At 41.2% G+C, this 17,725-nt stretch overlaps 1 pseudogene across 1 annotated transcript; it reads left to right on the top strand.

Annotated features, from left to right (window-relative positions):
* The first annotated feature begins 625 nt into the window (after positions 1-625).
* LOC146976020 (protein TUNAR pseudogene) lies at positions 626-16,086 on the top strand (annotated as a pseudogene). The gene is made up of 2 exons (XR_015037470.1): positions 626-3,063; positions 11,296-16,086. The product of XR_015037470.1 is annotated as a protein TUNAR pseudogene (transcript).
* Positions 16,087-17,725: the final 1,639 nt, after the last annotated feature.

The raw sequence follows: 17,725 nt of genomic DNA on the forward strand, positions 1-17,725 counted from the left end.
TTCTTCCATGACAGCCGCATGAAATCATTTCCTCTGTGTCATACAAGAGCAGTCAATCTGTCAAACCATTCATCCGTCCCTCCATAAATCCATGTGTGTGCCCATCTCTCTCTCCCTCTATCCCCAACCTAACTCTCCATCCATCCATCCTTCCATCCATTCACTTCACTCTGTCCCTTCCCTGACAAGCGCCTCCTCTCGCTTCACTCCATATCCATCTTACAATCATCTCTCCATTCCACCCACACACACAAGCTTTTTCTCCACAACTACCCTCCTCCCCCTCTTCTTCACCCTCCTCCTCTCTCCTTCCATATCTCCTCTGCTGTCACTTCCACAGATCCTGAAGGCATCTATTTTTTTCTTTTATTCATCTCCACATCCGTCTCCTTCATCCTTGTCTTTCTCTCTCAGAAAATCTTTCCCCACTGTTGTTCTTCTGTGTATTCAGAGAAACGTTTGCCTCTGTCTTATCCTTTATTTCTCTTTCTTTTTTTTAATTCCCCCAGACTGTCATAAACATGGACTTGAACGAGCAACACTAGCTGCAGTAGCAGCAGCAGCAGCAAGGGTTAAAGAGAAGCAAACTTGCACCAGTGACCACAGCTGGTAAAAAAGACATGTCCCATGTATGAGGAGAAGGAAATATGCCACCTGTAATCAACCTAAGAGACAGTGAGCAGCAGCAAGATCACAGAGAGAAGCAGACAAGCATTTAAAGGCAAATTCCCGCCTCTTTTGGGGAAAGTGTGACTCCCTCTTTCCCTTTTTCTCTCTCTCTGCTTGACTGTCTATCCACAGGCTGTCCTTCCATCCGTCTCAGCAGGATGCGCAGGCATCATTGTGGTGTTTGGGACAAAGAGGAATGCTGAACAGATCCTGGCGTGTTGCTAGAGAGAGAAGACAAAAAAACAGAAGAACATTTGCGAGCTTCTGGAAGGGGAAGGGGAGGCGAGAGAGAGAGCTGTATGAGTCAGAGCACAGCAGCAAGAATACTGTGTATTCTGCATGCAAGAGAAGAGGTAGAGGGGGATGGAGGAGCAATGAGAGCGATATAGGAGGGGGGGAATAATCGAATTGACCAGAATTGAGCAGTCATTAGACAAAGGAAGGACAGGATGAGGGCAGAAAGCAGCCACGCTGGCAGGCGGTGAGTGAGATATAGGCCAAGTGAATCAGTTTGCTACAGGGAGAGGAAGGCGGGAAGAGGGTCAGTTTAGAAAGTGAAGGGTTTGGTATGACTGAAGCCGGTTGAGGGAAGGTTGATTGAAGGTTTGCTGCAGGGCAGAAAGTGGACATAGAGCTGCAAAGGACAGAAGGACAGGCTTAATGAAAAAAAAGATAACTACTTGAGCAGCCACAGCGGAGAAAGTCCTGAGTGACTGTGACTCGCCACAGGGAAAGAACATGACAGCGGTTTGCACATGGAACGGCGAGCCTCAAGAAGGTTGATCACAGGAAAGGAAGAAGATGGTATGGAGAGCAAAGAGGTTAAAGGAAGAACAGATAATTCCAACGAGCAGGACATGGCGATAAAGAGCAAATCGGGCCAGGTAAGAGCCTGACATTCAAACAGAGAGCAATAGTTAAAAAGGCCAGTAGGAGAGAAGACAGAAAAGACTACAGACCCAGAGAGAAGTTGCTGCCCATCGCACAACGACTGGAACATGGAAACTTTAACTGTGACAGCAACACAGCAAGGTTCCTGTTAAATATTGATGCTGACAGGCCACTCTCAAAAGCGTTCACTCCTTGCACCACAGAGACGGAAGCAGAAGGAGGAAACACAGTTGTTGTTTTTATTTTTTCTCTTATTCTAGGGGATTTTTTTCCCACCCTGTCGTTGAAAGTGTGTCAGAAGAGAGCTGAGCACGGTGAAGTTGAGATGTTGCTGCGCATTAAGACAAGATCTACAAATTAGCTGAGACTCGGTTTCCTGGAGGGCTTTTATTTTTTATTTATATATATTTTTTTTTGACTTTTTGGCCAGCTGTGCAGTTTCTAGGGGAAGAGTGTGGGATGATCACACAGAGAACTGGACCTCTGTCTTGTCTTGGGAACAGCAAAAGCAAGAAGGGAATCAATACTTGAGAAATCACATCGGGAGTAGAACAATTTCTTCTTCTTCTCCACAAGGACGAGATCCAGCCGTGGCAGATGAATACAAATTTCTATCTCGGACTGTCTGCCTACTGTGAGGTACGTCGCTGCCAGATGAGATAAGCCAAACGCTGCTGAAGCACTCATAGATGTTTCCTCTCATTATTTTGTCCTGGACTGATTGGAACTGTTCCAACTCTCTGAAAATGTCCTCATTACGCAGATTTGGCCGGTGGAGGTTTGCTGTCATGGCTTGAGGAAATGGAAGTGTGGAGAAGCTTTTGATGTGCACCAACATAAAAGGATCCTTTAACTGGAGGCAGGATGTACAGTATTCTTTGTTTCTGTCTCCATGACTGAATAAAGTCCCGATGGCTCTAAGTGTTGCCGGGGCGTTAAGGTAGAGACCGCCTCCTCTCTCCTACCTGAAGCACCGATTCCTGAAAACATCACGACAGTAACGCAGGGAGACACATCGCCACAGTCTCCATCCAGCTGTGGATAGACCAGCTGCGTGTGCATGTGTGTGAGGCAGCGTGGGGGTGTAAGGACTGTCGAGGAGCTCAGCTGTGTTTGTGCATTATGCTTGTGTGAGAGTGTGGCGTAGAGGTGTGTCAGTGTTTGTGTGTGTGTGTCTTGTGTGTGTGTGTTCGTGTGTACTGAACCCAGCTGTGTCTGAGTGTATTGTCAAAGCATTGCCCGGAGCTGTGTGTGTGTGTGAGAGGGAGCGCGTGTGTGTGCGTGGGTGTGTGTGTTGCCTGGATTCTCCCCACCAGCGATAGAGCTGGACCTGAACAGCAGTGGTGAGAGGGGGGACAGGGAGGGGGAGGAGGAGGAGGAGGAGGAGAGGGAGAGGGAGGTGAAAGAAACCAGCAGGACGGAGGAGAAGAAAAAACTGACAACATGCTCGGATAAAGAGAAGAAAGAAAAGAGTCTTTGGCTGCCCCCCTGGTGCAATGTGTGGTGAGTACATGTCTCTACTTGTACGGTCAAACCCTCATGGCTGCCATCTGTGCATATATCTATCTATTTATATATCCCATATTCCCTCAGGAGGGTGACCAAGGTCAAAGGTGAAAGTTCAGTGACAAGACTGAGTTCAGGGGTAGTAAGGTGCTTCGTGTTATTGGACACTGCAGGGTCATGTGATCAGTGGCTCATTTTTTGTTTTCCATCCACTGATTGAAACTGGATAATGTGGGTCACACGATGCGATTGCCCGATGGGTCACATGACATCCAGTCTGGAACCTTGAATGAAAACCGAACCACTGCACAAGCCAGGACATGTTAAACCATACAAAGCGCCTGCAGTAATAATGTCATCAGAACATACTCCGATATCAACTGATGGTCGTTAAATCAAATTAAGTGCGTAATATCAGGCGTTAATTACCAGAGGATACGCCTCCATCATTGTATGTATCTCATAACCATATGTCCAATTAACATGTGTGAACAAACTGTCTTGCATTAGAATAGAATGAAGAATATTTCAGAAATCTGAAGCTGACCTTTCATCTTGTGTCATTTTTAGGCCTCTGATTGATAGAGGAGAGAGGCATTAACTGTTGTACTCTTGTTGTCGGGCAAAACTTCATTTTTGCTTTTTGCCTGCAGTCGTGTGAGTTTGTTATTCTGGGTATTGGCATTAGCTGAGGACCTTTTAAAGTGTCTCTAAATATTGTTTATTGAGCACATACTGAGAAACATATTTACTGTAATATTGAAAATGGTCACGTAATCCGTTCTTGTTGCTTCAGAAAATGTGTGTGAGGTAATCAGGGATTCTTTTGATTCAGCCGGTTGTCAGTACTTGTGCTTTGTTTTATGAGAATATCTCTAACCTCTTAATGTTGTAAAGATTTTCATTCTTCAACTCTAATGGGATGAGCTGTCACCAATAGAGGAATGTTTCCGAACAAACTGAACCGAATCAAACACACAAACACTTTGCTTTCCTCCCTTGCTGTCATGAATACATCTCATACATAGAGTCTTACAGTAAACACATTCTCTCTCTCTTTCCCTGTCCACGTCTTTCTCTCACATGCCTCCACACACATACTCACACACACACACACACACACACACATGCTATAAAACCACACATGCACAAACATGGAGTAAGCAGGGCTGTGGCTGAGGAGAAGTGACAGTCGCTTCATGGCCGCTGGCTTCCTCTTTCAGCAGCGCCGGGCTCGGGCTTGTAATGAGGCTGTGGAACGTTCTAGTGTCATACGGATCTGGTTCCCACACCACCGCTCTGTGCATCAGCTCAGTGTGTGTGCGCGCGTGTGTGTGTGCGCGCGTGTGCATGTGCAAGAGACAGAGACAGCTAGAGACAGAAGCAATAAGAGACTTTGGGGGATTTATGAAAAGCACATAGGATTATACATGTAGGATAGACTGATGATTCTGTCTTAAGCAAAATCATATCTCTGAGCAGCAAACAGCTGGTCTTTACAGCTGAGCTGTGGCAACACACAGTCTCTCGTGTGTCGCTTTATGTGTACATGCAGCTTGTGTGGGTGTCATTGATCTGTGCAAATGCTGAACAGTGTCTATATAGCAAACACAAAAGCTGTAAGATCATTGATTGAGACTTTCTCCAGAGTCAATAACACTACCAATCAAAGACTCGGATCAATACGTAATTCCTCTGTCTCTGATCACCACAGCTTGTACAGCTGATAGACACGGCACAGTGTCCAACAGGAGAACTCTATTTGTTTGCACTGTATTTGACATCATCAGAATTCTTGTCGTGCTTATCAATAATCACATGGCCTGATTATTAGGGTTCAAGTGGTCAGATTTCCTCAACATGAAATCTCACTGTTGTTGGTATGCAAGTTGAAAAAAGCGGTGCAGTTGTCATTCTTGGTTGTTTTAATGTGGCAGCTGGTGATTACTTGCCTGACTAAATAATCATATCACATGGATGAGATAGACAGAGATGTGAGATAGATTACCTTTATTTGTGAGTATTAGAGGCTTTTTCTGCTTTTATTTGACAGTGAGCTGGCAAGAAATGAGGCAAGACGGGGGAATATGTAGAGGCTACAATCCTCACTGCAGTCGGCGCCGGTTCAAATCCTGCATTAGGCGGCCCTTTACTGCATGTCATTCTCCCTCTCTCTGCCTCCCCATTTCCTGTCTCTCTCTAGCTATACTATCCAATACAGGCATAAAAGCCCAAAAATATACTTAAAAAAAAAAGAAAAAAGGAAATGAGGCAAGACTGATAAGGGACAACAATTACATGGTCAGCATCTTAAAGTCCCAGCCCCTCCCACTGGACACCCTGAGACAGATTAACTTGTAATGGTTGACTGGCAGATTGGGAAGATACGCTTAGGGAATCCTGGAGTGTGAATCAACTGAGTTCAGGGAAAAGTTCAGAGTCTGAAGAGTCTGCTGTTATCAAGACAAATACCAGCCAAAACTCAAGTCAGTAATAGGCGAAGATAAAACGATGTTGTTCTTAGAGTTCATCATGACAAAGAGGATAATATATGACACAGTCACTTACAGCTGATCAGGGAGAAAAAATAGTGGAAGTTGGATAGTTATGTGTTGATAACATCAGGTGACCCCTCTGAGGAAGACTACAGCAGATAGTCGACACATGTAAAGGTGATTACAATCTTTCATATGTCTGTCTAAAAGAACAAAACACTGACATGCGTTGATAAGATGAGCTGATAATGGATGATGCTTGTAAGAGGCTACAGAAAAGATCTACATGTTGTGATGAGGATGAGAAGTTATCTTCATAAATAATGGTGAGAGGAATTTTGAGATGTCGAAAGTGGACATGTCGGGTGGAGGATAGGCTATAAAGCAATAATGAATAAATAAATAAATAAATAAAACATTCATTCAGATTTTCCATCTTTGACGGCTAACAGCTGCCAGCCATGTGGCACAGGTGACCGTGGGAACCAAAAATGAAATTCAGGGCTTTCAAAACTTCCCTTTGAGGGAAAACTAAATAAGATTTGCTGCTTTCCCAACTCTACTGTTAGCATAGCAGAAAAAAACACTGACTTTTATCCAGTGTGACTTTTAACTTAAGATGTTGTAATCTTAAACCACTAATCACAATGATGCAGATATTACAGTCATTCATCTCTGGATTAAGTCCCCATCTTGTGACACATTGCTGAGCTGGTCCATGAAACATCCATTCGTTGCCCGTTGCTACCTTAAAATCATTAGCATCCGGTGTGAGTGTGCAGCTACCACAGATGATGATAAAGACAAAACTCTGAGTCTTTGTCCATTGTTCATTAACAGCACTGGAGTCAGCGCCAGTCAGTTTCATTTAGACTTTGAGGACATGCAGTACTGGATTTCCTCTGCTCCTGCTGCAGCGGTGACTTCACTGTGGTGTTTCTTCACTGCATATTCACTCTTTACTCCAAAACTAAGTGGATCATCAGGGTGCATAGAGAAGCGTGACATGAGAGCATGTGCATGATAAATGTAGATGTGGTATAATCTTCTATTACAAAATGAATGAAGTCGGTATGGAGATTAGAAATACAAATTGGAGTGTTACATGAGATGAAGAGTGTCTGCGTGTGAATGTGTGTGTAATTACAGAGTATGGAGACTGTCTAATCTACCTGTCTTGGTGGAGACAAAGAGCAGAACCAGGACCATTAAGGCGTGTTGCAGGGAAAAACAGTTTGTTGCTATTTGAGTGTTCACGAAACAACCAAACATGCACACACACATACACACTGTTCTCCCCAGGCGTCTAAATTTTTCATTTTTTTATTCCTCCATCTGTTCTCCCCTCCTGCAACAATACATTCTTTCTTCAATATTTTATTTACCTTTTATTAATTTTTGTCCCAAGTACAGTCTTTGTGGTGGGAAAGTCAGTGCAGTTTTAAGATGTCTATCTATCTATCTATCTATCTATCTATCTATCTATCTATCTATCTATCTATCTATCTATCTATCTATCTATCTATCTATCTATCTATCTATCTATCTATCTATCTATCTATCTATCTATCCATCTATCCATCCATCCATCCATCCATCCATCCATCCATCCATCCATCCATCCATCCATCCATCCATCCATCCATCCATCCATCCATCCATATTGCAATCAATTGTAATTACAGTATATTTGCACTGCTGGAAACATGTTTCTCATTAAATAATTCAATCCAGACCCCTGGTGCTCAGCCCATGTTGGATATATCAAACACTGTCCTTATCAGACTTTCCTTCCACTTGAGGCTGCTCAGGCTGCGCTGTCAACCATGGGTGGCACTGCCCTCTAAAAAGGCTCCACCCATTGAAATCTAAACATTTTGTTATTTTGTCTAGGAAGCACTGTTTGTATAACTTCTTACATTTACGTTCAAAATGAACGTATTTAGGAAAAAGTATCTCTCAAAGATATTACGTTACTTAATGATGACCCCCTGTTTTACGCATGCAATTTAAAATATACATCTCACAGGCTCTTTTTTCCATTCTAGATATAGCCATGAGAATACCATGATAGACGGTCTCAGTGTAACCTCTCAAACTCCTATAGTAATGTACACTGCTCCATAGGGAATTCATATCACAGCCTACATACATTAATTTGACAGTGAAATAAGCACAGCAGCTATCTGCACCAATTATGGTGAATATTATGCATGAGTTCTATGGGGCAGATTAGTTTACATTGCTCCGGCAGTGGCCATTGGTGAATTCCCAACCGCTGTTTGTTTACCCTAACCCTCAATATTTGGTTCAAAACAAGTTTAGAGTATTATTTGTAATAGTTTCTATTTATTTAAAGCTACTTTAATGCCATGTTTTCCTGAAGTAATGCTTTGTTTACATGAGAAAGAAGATACAGTCACAATTAGGACACCATTTGTATTTTTTCAGTTAGTTATTTAGTAGGATTAGAGTCAAAGTCTGATTACTGCTTCTTCACAGTGCAGGGAGATGTTTGTAACTAACCTCACCTTTCAGTCAGAAATGGACAAACATGAGCTTTAAAAATTACGTCAGCGGCTGCTTTTACCTCAGGTGGTGAATTCACGTCCCCAGTGACAAATGTTAAACGATATTTGAGTTTCAATTTCAGTATAATTATCACATCTGATTCCTCCTGCCTTTTCATTACACTAATGTGGCAGAGTGGTGGAGGTTTGACTTGAGTGAAATAGCATGAATATACTTAAATATTAATTTGAATTGACTAAATGCTTGAGCTGCTGTGGTTCATTAAAGATGCACTTGAGCAGAGGGTGGGTAAGGTTTTTTTTGTGAAAGTTACGAAACGACAGCATGTGTGAATGTTGAATTCATGCTAGTTGTTTTGCAGAGGTGCTGCAGGCTTATAGCACTGCCTCTTTCTCTGTATACATGTGCACATACATATATTCATTCACAATGAATATGTTTGTCCACATGTGATCAACAAAATGAGATGTAAATGCTGCCTATAAGAGTCCACACATACTGTATGCAAACAAGGGAGGGAAAAATAAACCTCCTCACTGATCACTGTATAATTTCGATGGCCACAGGATTTACTGTAAAATGGAGATAAGGAAGAAGTTATTGAAATAGCAAGTTAGCTTGAAGAAATGATCGAAAAAAAAAAATTGTAGATATGGAACCTTGGTTATGTAATTGAAGCTAAGACAAGGATGTGTAGGGATCCTCAGACATTTATTTGCACACACACTGTTCTATGTGAAGGTTTTTTAGTTGATAGCATACTGCTGTAGCTGCAATATTGTGTAGCGACTATTTTGTGCTTTGATCAATTTAGAGCACATGTATATTAAAAAGCTCAACACATGGCTTCTACAAACTGCTCTTCAGTTTTATATTTTAGCGACTGTAGCCTCACTAACACTGAGGAGTTCGTATTTGATTTGAAAGTTTCACTGGGTAAAATAGGAGATACTCTTACAGGTGGGTGGTTGGCAGTATTTATTTGTACAATTCAGTTTGTAATACATCTTGAATACTGTATGCTAATCTATAGTTTCCCTAGTTTCTCTTCTACTTTTCTTTATTATTTACAACTTTTCCTTCAACTATGTATGATCTTTACAGCCCTGAGTTTTATAACTCTAATTGGGTTGGAAATAATCATGTTACACTGCTGAATGGCTGGGTTGCATCAAAAAGACATTACCATGTCCCAGTCTTTATTCTACATAGACACACACACACACACACACACACACACACACACACACACACACACACCCCTGGGCTGTAACAACAGCTGCTAGATGTGGAAATGTTTACCCAGCACACCAACAAAATAAAAAAGATAGAACAAGAGAGCATCTCATAACAAGATCACACCAGCCGCAAAAAGAAAAGGTCATGCTGACGTCCTGACCCATGAGTACTCAGCACTCAATCAGACCACACCCACCAGTGGTTTTCTGTGACACCAACACTGACAAACTCTATCAACAGACAGACATATAAACACCTGCCAAGTACTCACAACCACCTCTATGGCAGTTACTGCAACAGAAAGGAGTCACATACAGGACCACACACTCTGTCACAGTTATATTGAAGGGTAAAGAAAGGGTGTAAGGGAGTAAAGAAACTTTTGAGGGTGAATCTGTTTGGTGTTTATGTAACATGTTATTACATGTTATTACACAAAATTGTAAGTTTTTATCTTTTTTTATTTACCTATCTACTATTTTATCTACCTGACCCGTCTTCCTTCTCGGGCTGTGTTCTTTCTTGGGCTCTCTGCCCCTGCGTTTCTTCTTGGGCGACCCCGCATCGATATAAAATGGCGATGTTCCGTTGTTTTCGTTCTCTTTCTTCCTGTTGCTTTATGGGAGAGGGGTTTGGGGAGAAGTCTGAGAACCGGAAGTGTATTTGTTATTGTTTTTATTTCGTCCTTGTCAGAATAAAAGAGACGTCTGGAAAAGGAGCACTGCTGTGGTTCACTGGAGCTCAATCACACAACGCAGAGCAAACACACACACCGGTTACATTTACATACGTTCCATGTGGAATTTGCTGTAAAACATCATAAAACCAAATCTCCTCCCTGATCTACTTGGGTTCATTATTTTATTGGAGGGTGGTGAATTATTGACCAAACAGGACGAGTTAATTGACCAGTGGACCTAATTATGGTCAGTTCAGCGTAGTGGAAATCTGAACTCCTGAGTGAAGCCACACTCATTTTAGCACCACACACACAGCCAGAGAGAGATATAAATACACAGTCTAGCACTGTCCTCATCCTAACCTCCATTTCCCTCAGTGCTCCCAAACTGTCTCCAAGGACTACAGATAATTCCCTCATCAGCACCCGACCTCATTCAGTTTTAACAGACACCATTGATCCTACATCAGCAGTAATGCTCAGTGACAGAGGGAATAGGAAAGGGGAATAAACGGATGAAGTGAGAGAAAGAAGGAAAGAGCAGTATAATGAATTTTACAGAATGGGGATTTAGAATCGTTTAACACAAGCTTTAATTGAAATATTGTGAAAATTATACTAAATAAAATATTAGCTTTATCTACTTATAGAAGTTGCAATCTAAGAGAAGGGGAAAGGGGTTATAGTGTAAATGATGATGAAGGGAAAGGTGAATGGAAAAGAGATCATGTCTGGATGAATACAACATAAAAAAGTTAGATGTTGGAGTTGCGTCAAATGTCCTGCTGCGTTGGACTCGCCTTGACGTCAATATGATGTGAAAGAAGTGAGAAAACACAAGGCAAGAAGAAGGAATGGTGAAAAGAGGTGAGAGGTAAGAACAAGAGCAGTAGAAAAAGTGAGAGGAAGAGTAGGAGGGAAAGAGCAAAGAAAAAAAAAGATCTAGGCCACGAAGGGGGACAAGGAGGACAAAAAGATGTACGAGAATGAGGGAAATGGAAGAGGGAAAAGAAGGAGAAATGTTTTTGAAGAAGCACCAACGTCTGCTTTTGGTGGAGATATGGGTCAGACACCAAACACAGTCAAAAACTCATTTCATTCTCCACCGACTTTGAACTTTTTACCCTTTTAATATTCAATGTCCACATGCATGCAGGAGAAAGTTTGTAAGTGAAAAGATGAGGGGGGCCACTTCAGCTACTTTGTGTCAGCTATAATTAACCTGTTTCCTTTCTCCTCCCTCTCCTCTTTCCATTTGCCCCTCTCTCTCTCTCTCTCCCCTAGGCGTCGCGCCCTGTGGGGGTGGGGTTCTGTGATGGTAACCATGGTCCCCGGCAGCCGCTATGTCTGCAGCGCTCATGCAAGAGAGGAAGACTCCACCAATGACCGCGAGGAGCGAATTTTAGCCGTGCTGGGCATCATCGGAACCATCCTCAATCTTTTAGTGGTCATATTTGTCTACATCTACACCTCCGTCACCTAAGGTGTTTCCCTGGAAGAGAGGCATTGGCGGCATCCCCAACTTTGCTCCACACATGCCCACCCTCCTCTTTAAGTATTTATACACCTGGAGGATTTTGATTATGCAGAGTAAGTGCTGACATGTGAGGATCATTGGCAGTGTGTTCAGCTGGATGGTAGCCATATTTATCCACACCTGCATCCCTGCTTATCCCTTAAGACAGCTCTGCTCCGCTGACTAAAGGCTGTTGCCCGTCACAGAGGAGGAGCTACAGGTGGAATCATCTTCATTTTTAAAACTATACCTGCAAACTGTACTTTTTTTTTTTTTTTTTTTTTCCAAAAAACAATCTCACACATCTATGTCAAATGACTGCTGACAGTGTGTCCAGTCTGGTAACGGCCATAAGTGTGTATAATCATACTAATGCATGACTGTAGCATAGCATTCCTCTAACTGCTTGGACAGTTACAGAGTGTTATGTGTCTTTCATCTGACAGTGCTCATATCTGAGTGTGCTTCATCTGCCTTCATGTTTCATATCTCTGTGAAAGTTTGTGGTTTATTTTGCTTGTTTCCCACCCCTGACAATCTTTCTATGAGTTTTAAGATATAGCCACTGCCAAATAGTTTGACAAACACAGCACTTTAAATTCACTCGACCAAATTAGTAGATAGGGACCAAATTCAACAAGTGAATTATCAACAAAGGGACCCTCTCCTGGGCACCGTTAAATCTACTTGAACAGAGCATCGGTATGAACGTAAAACTGATTGCTCATTGCTAAATATTTGCTTCTGTAGTTAGTTACAGAAAAGCAAGTTTTACATGGACCTAATGAGTCCATACCTGAGCACACCGGAGGAGAGATTCCTGGCCGTGCTAGGAGTCATCGGCATCGCACTCAACCTCCTGCTGCTTGTCTTTGTCTACATATACACTTCGATCTGATGCGTGTGCCTGAACACATTATGAGCTATGTGATAATTTGCCACACTTGCAATAGTTGCAGCTGCACCTAACAGCCAGGGGCTTCCAGTGATCTTATTGTATGTGCTTCAATCACACATGTACAGTATATTATAATACCTATAAGCACAGCTTGATTCATAGCTTATTTGAGGATTATGTGTTATTCTAAAGGCAGATTTCTGTGCCTAACAAGAAAATGATATTCTAATAATAGTGGGAAAGTAATAAGATGAGCAGAAATAAATGAAAGAATTTAAAAGCAAACGCGTGAGCTTAGGAAAAGAAAAGAAGATTTGTTTACAGTCTGGTTTATAAAAGATAAAATGCTTTACAGAATTCACCTTTTTGTGGAAAATTGTGTCCTGCAGTTAGTGTTTTTGTAGATATAGTACTTGCTCACTTATGCGCATCATGAGATGTTTACTTAAGCTTGTATCGCTATAATCAAATACTTTTTTCTACGTTTTTGTTTTCTTTCTAAATAACCGATGTGAAGACTGCCGTCTTTGTAGTAATTCTGTTTGTTCTACATGCTCATTGATGTTGAGAACACCCAGACATGAAAGTGGAGGGTGTCGATGTTTCAGCCTGTGCAGCAACTCTGCGCATCAGCAAAGATCCCTCTGTGGATGGTTGGTACCACAGGGTAACGCTCTGTTTTCTGGTGTCATGTTTCTGTGATTGGATCTGTGAGCAAGGCACAGAGCGGCATCACAGTGGGCAAAACGTGGAACTGAGACATTGTCGCACAAGTCAAGACGGTGCACTTTTGCAGAGCAGCACAAAGGAGCGCAACAGAAACAGAGAAATGAGGGAGAGCCAGTGTGGATTGTCTGACAAAAGAGGACATAAAACCTCTGTACAAGGCCTCACCGTCTGTCTCGAAACTCTTGAAGGCACAAAAGTCTCCCTGGGATTTGGTTACAACATTTCGAGCGGAGCTGCTTGTCACTATGGATATGATTTTAGGTTGAAGCACTGTGCCTCTAATGGAGGAGCAAACCTTAATGTAGTTGACAAGCGAGCAGGAAGGACTGGCCTGAATCTACATTTCATCCTCGTCATTCTCTTCTCCACCAACAAGCTAAAGCCAGAGAAGACATAGTACTGAGATGACCTACACGAATCCCTGCTGTCATTTCACATAGCACAATACTTTTATATATAGATGCACCCGTACCTGTGGAAACGTTCATTTCATACACTATCAATCAGAGGTTATGGAAAAGACGCATCAAATGGGACCACGGGAACAGAACGTTTTCCGAAAATGAATGACCAGCACCTCTAACTGTTCACTTAATCTTCTCCAATTTTACACGTTTGCTTATGTGAATATGTACTGATATTTTGATAATCAATACATAATATGATTCCTTGTTACATTGTGTATATATACTCTTAGTTTTAGTATTAGTTTATCATTGAGTGTTTTGTTTGCAAGCAAATGTGAAAGCCACCACATTGTGATGGACTTGAAATATCTATGGTTCTACTGGCCACAGTCTATTTTTATTGAGTGGAAGTGTAGAAGATGCAGATAAGTATTTCCATGGCTATATCTCTTGAATGCTGGATAAATAAGTGACCACAATTTTCCCTCAGAAACTGGTCGATGTATCAAAAGGGTAGGCTACATATTTTAATAACATAATAACTAACTTGCCTTAGGACTCAAATGTGTTCTCACCTCTGTACCCCAGAACCTTCATTGAAAACCATAAGAAGCACATTGCCTAATCCAAATCTTAGCAACTTGAGTTCTCAGTTATATTCACATTGTTCTCACCAACTTGTTGAAATCCAAGAACATGATGATGTGACCTCTCAGATACTATTTTTTGTACTTATTTGGAGGATAGAGAGTACTGTTAAAATCATCCCCCAAACGTTGCACAATCCTACTTCCTGTTTCAATTTGGACCTACAAGACTTACTTATGGTTTCTGGATGTCCTGCAGTGAGAGAGTTAACAATATTGCAGTGTGCTTAATTAAATGTTTTAACACCAAAACGTTGGAGCCAATCTGGATAAACTGGAGGTTTGTTTACAACCTGTGCCATTATCTGACAGATACTGTCGCTTGCCCTGTTGGATCTACTTGTAGCAATGTTGCTGTGTTCTGACACTCCAGTAATTACAAAGTTATCATAGCAGCTACAACCAGTGGCCTGAGCGCTCATGATAAAACCCCCAAAAGTAACAAACCATATCAAACAGCTCTTTAAGAACTGCACTTCCCAAAAATGTCCTCACTTAGCTCTAAACCACAAACTGGTCCTCACAAAGATAGAAAAACAAACACACAGACACACACACGCATGCATTCTGGCTTTGAAGAGTTTAATTTTACACCATCTTTCAGCACATATCAGGAGAGTCGACAGTTAGCATGCTGAGATCAATGTGACTTGCACATTTACTTCCTGTCACATCCAATAACTGTACAGTGGAGTTTGTTGAGCTAAAGCCACTTCAAGTGTGCACCACAGCACAGTATGAGCCACCTATGGTTCACCAGACATCTGCTGTCACACTGTGACAATCAAAACCACAGCTGTGAGGAAGGGAAATACATCTCAATATAGACTACTATATATTTTTGGTCCACTTGACGTTAGCAAACAAAATGAACAAGTATATCTAACGTTTCAGCTCAGGTTCACGTGGATACGGGCAAAGGTTTTCTGGTATCCATTTCAGAAGGTGGCACTCTTTAGAAAGGGTTTGTAAGTTGTAACTAATAGTTTTGTAATAGTTCATAAATTATTTACTAATGCTTCATAGAGCAGTTAGAACCCATTAATAACTTGAATGGCAATTTTCTTCTCTAATTTATTTACAGAGCCTAAGTGAAGTATTCATTAACTAAACCAACTGAGCAATTTTTTGTTACAAAGCCTTTTTAAAGGACACCTTATTTGAAAAATGATACCAGTTTATGGGGTTTCAAATGGTTTAAACCAATATTTTTGGACTGAAACAATTGAGAGCCATTTATTTTGTGCCAATGATAAATATTTTTAATCTTTTTAAATGCTCATGCCAAAATATAAAAAATGTAAATATCTATTCAAAACTACGGGGCAAAGTGATTCATGATCTTATACAATGGTCAGATTAATACATCAAGTCTAAATGAAAAATATATTTTAAAAACAATTAACAAAGACATTTGATAGAAATAAATGCCAATTTGTAAACTTAATTATAATTTCATGTCAACAGTATTGAAGTTCATAAGGTTATCTTATCATTTATTCTGCATGCAGTTCAGGCTTTTGGTTGAGACCAGTTAACATAACAGACCCACTCCCACACAGACCAATGAGAGGAGAGAGCCCACAGGGTGAGTCCTGGCCATCTGCTGTCCTCTTCAGAACACATGCACGCACATGCACAGGCACAGGCACATGCACAGGCACACACACACACACACAGCATGGACTTTTCACAATAATGCAACTCAAATGTCTCATGAGGCACATGTTGGGATGGTTCATTATTTCTTACTTGTTATGTGTTTTTAAATTATTCTATGTGCACAAACACTGTGGAGACAGAGAAGAAACAGGTGCATCAGAGCACACCTAGAAGTAACCCAACCTAAGCACTGCCCCAGGCACAGCACACAACACTGAAAACGAGAGAACAGTGTTCAGAGGCGACCGATGTGCATTTTGAGACTGTGAGACAGATTCCCACGTTTTTATATGATTCATGAAATTAATTGATTTTTAGCCTGAGAGGGCACGTTGGACACAGACTGTCGGTTTTCATTTAACAGCCAGATCTTTCCTGAGCAGGCAGGAAAAGCGATTCAAGAAACTTCCAGGTGTCAGAAAAACCTCAGAAATGATCCATTCACCAAAGTTTTGTGTGACATGCTGATTATTTAGTGACTAACATTCCAGGACGGTACAGCAAGAAAACCGTCGAATTGAAATCGGAGATATCCAGACTATCCTGCCCAAAATGTTTGATTTTTCAAACGAGACATAAACATATATATTTGTCAAAGGAGAGAATCTTTGTCTTAGATTTGAGTAAGCACATTATGGCCATTTCTAATGAAGCTGAAGAAACTGTTTGTTACAATCCCTGAGAGTAACCATTGAACAAATGCTGTGAGATCTGGTGTACTTTCATGTAATGTTTATAATGTATACTTATAGTAATGCCAATAAAAATCAAAAACACCACTTTCAAAGAGTTTCACTTTTTTTCTCATATAAACCCTTAGTTTTGGCAAAAACTCAAACTGCGATCCTCTAGTTCTCTGAAGTCTACTGCTTTGATTTGATGTTATTTTGTAAAATCTATCCAAAAAGGGATTAGGGACTACAATGCAATACACAAGGGAATAAATTAGTGAATTAATACATTTTGAGAAAATTTAAGCTAAGTGTGGGAATTACATGTCAAAATAAGTGTAAATATAACATGTGAGTCTCGTCTTGAGGCATTTGCCTATTGCTTTTTCTTTTCCTGTACATTCAATTGAATAATTTAGATCCACACACCATTAAATGCATGTCATTTGCTGCACTCTTAACATTTTCCACGGATTACATACAGTACAATGTGTAGAAAATGTGCTCTGAAGCTGAAACAAAGTCCTTCCATCCGACAAAATAACGAAGCACAACTCCTCCAAAGTCTGTTTTCTTATATAGATAGAATCGCTGAAATTCGTTGGAATAACTAAATTAGGGCTCAAAAAAGTCTAGTTATATATTCAGTTTTACTTTTTTTATCAGTGGGATTCAACTTGAGTGTTTGGTGCTGCTACTCCCTTTAGGTCTTCTGTACGTTTTTCCCCTTCTTTATTCTTTTGGCTTGTCAGCGGGATGCACCCTAATACTGTGTTGTCTTGAACGCACTAGCCATATGAAAACAAGGTTATCACCCACACTGCAGAGCTCTTTTTAAGTAGTGTAGTTGCTCTTGCAGACCTGTGCTGTTGGGTGCAGCCATGTTCAGCCAGCCAGATAAACTAACAGTGTGTCCTCAGGCGCCCCATAAGACAGCCACTGACCTGGCTAATATGGGTGGCTGCCCTCTGTGCACACACATACACACACACAAACAGGCTCACACACACCGGCCTATAGTCTCCAGCATGGATATGACTAGCACTCAGATGTATAATGCAGTATGATTTAATAATCCAGTGTCGCTTTTCTCTTCTCCCGTTCTCCCTTACCTCTGTATTCTCCTTGCTGCAAACATTTATATTCCCTCCTCTGTGCCTTGGTCCATTGTTTGCTATGTTCCT

The sequence above is a fragment of the Trachurus japonicus genome, chromosome 13 (assembly GCF_045865225.1).
Source record: "Trachurus japonicus isolate A0001 chromosome 13, Traja_1.0".
In the NCBI taxonomy this organism is placed as follows: Eukaryota; Metazoa; Chordata; class Actinopteri; order Carangiformes; family Carangidae; genus Trachurus; species Trachurus japonicus.